We start from the raw sequence: 1,441 nt of genomic DNA, 5'->3' as shown, positions 1-1,441 counted from the left end.
CTGGATTTGTCTTCATGGTAAAAATGGCAACCGAATACTATTTTCGTGTGAAAATTCTCGATTTTATTTTTTATATTATATTTAACTTTATTATGCTATAACTTATGGAAAAGTGTATGGATCCACACAATTTTTTTATGAGAAATAATATTTTATAATAAACCCTTTTTCATTCGACATACTTTATCTTAATCGAGATATTATTAAGGAACCAGCAGATCATGTAGCTTTTGGAATAAAACACCAATTTTTTTAAAATTAAACACTATCTAAAGATTTGCATCGAAGCGTTTATTTTTGATAGTGATTTTAATCACTGTCAGATATCATTATACTTGATCCAACTATACCACGGCACCACTGTGCTGCAAACCCCCTGTGCTGGGTTTTTTTTATATGATTTTAGATTTAAATTTTATGATAGTATAAAAATAATAATAAAGTATATTGAATTTATCAATCAATATTACATTTTAATTAATTATTCATTTCCAAAATGTCTTAACAAATTTAGATTAATTAAAAATATTCTTCATCATCTTCGAGAGAACAATATTCTGCTGAATAAGAATTCTCATCGGAGTCCAAAAATTCAAAACTGGTTATTGAGTCAATGTTTTCTAAAATAAATGATAAATTAATAATTTATTTAAACAATTATTATTAAACAAACGAGATATTATTTCAGTATTACTAAGATTAAAAAACATAAATTTGATTTATTTTTTTTTCGGTCATTCTTCTTTGCTAGTTCTAATTTTATATGAATTACATTATTTTAATAAAGTATTAGGAGATTAAGTATATATGTTTGATTTTTCAACTTACCTTCAGTGCTATCTTCACTTGTTGAATTTCCAAAAGATCCTGTAATCAAAAATATATTAATATAATTGAGAAATAATTATAAAAAAAAAAAAATTAATTACAATACCTTGTAAAATCTAAAGTAGCATTAATAAAATGATTCTAATTTATCCGGAATTTTATCATTAAATACATTAATTACAAAAACTAAATAAAACAGAAAAAAAACTATTGTCTTCAATCATTGATATTAAAAAAAGTAATTAATTAGAAAGCTTATAAATTAACAAAGTTAAATAATAGAATTTAATAAACCAAAATATAAAACTTAACATCTATGTGTCTAATGTCACAGTGCTTATACAGGACTCTTAATGTCATAGATAAATATATTTAATATCCATATTAATTTAATGTTTATCAATTAAATTAATTAAAAATAAGGGGAAATTTCATTTTATTTTATTTTTAATTCATAATTAAATAATTGTAAATGTTGATATTTTTTAATATTTTTACTTTATAATTTAGGTTAATTTTTTCAATTTAAGAAATATTAAATTTAAGTACATTATATAAAGTTGAATGTCATTTATACAAATATTCTTGGTTTCCTCTATTGATTTTTTGTGGT

General features: G+C 21.2%; 1 long non-coding RNA gene across 1 annotated transcript; it reads right to left on the bottom strand.

The window, feature by feature from the left end:
* Nucleotides 1-426: 426 nt before the first annotated feature.
* On the bottom strand, nucleotides 427-1,149 carry LOC126901379 (uncharacterized). The gene is made up of 2 exons (XR_007703031.1): nucleotides 829-1,149; nucleotides 427-620 (listed from the first exon to the last, which is right to left on the bottom strand). It is a non-coding gene; the product is annotated as an uncharacterized LOC126901379 (long non-coding RNA).
* Nucleotides 1,150-1,441: the final 292 nt, after the last annotated feature.

This window comes from Daktulosphaira vitifoliae, unplaced genomic scaffold (assembly GCF_025091365.1).
Source record: "Daktulosphaira vitifoliae isolate Bord-2020 unplaced genomic scaffold, ASM2509136v1 Scaffold_3, whole genome shotgun sequence".
NCBI lineage: Eukaryota > Metazoa > Arthropoda > Insecta > Hemiptera > Phylloxeridae > Daktulosphaira > Daktulosphaira vitifoliae.
The sequence above is the reverse complement of the archived record's forward strand: the minus strand, read 5'-3'. Positions and strand labels throughout refer to the sequence as shown.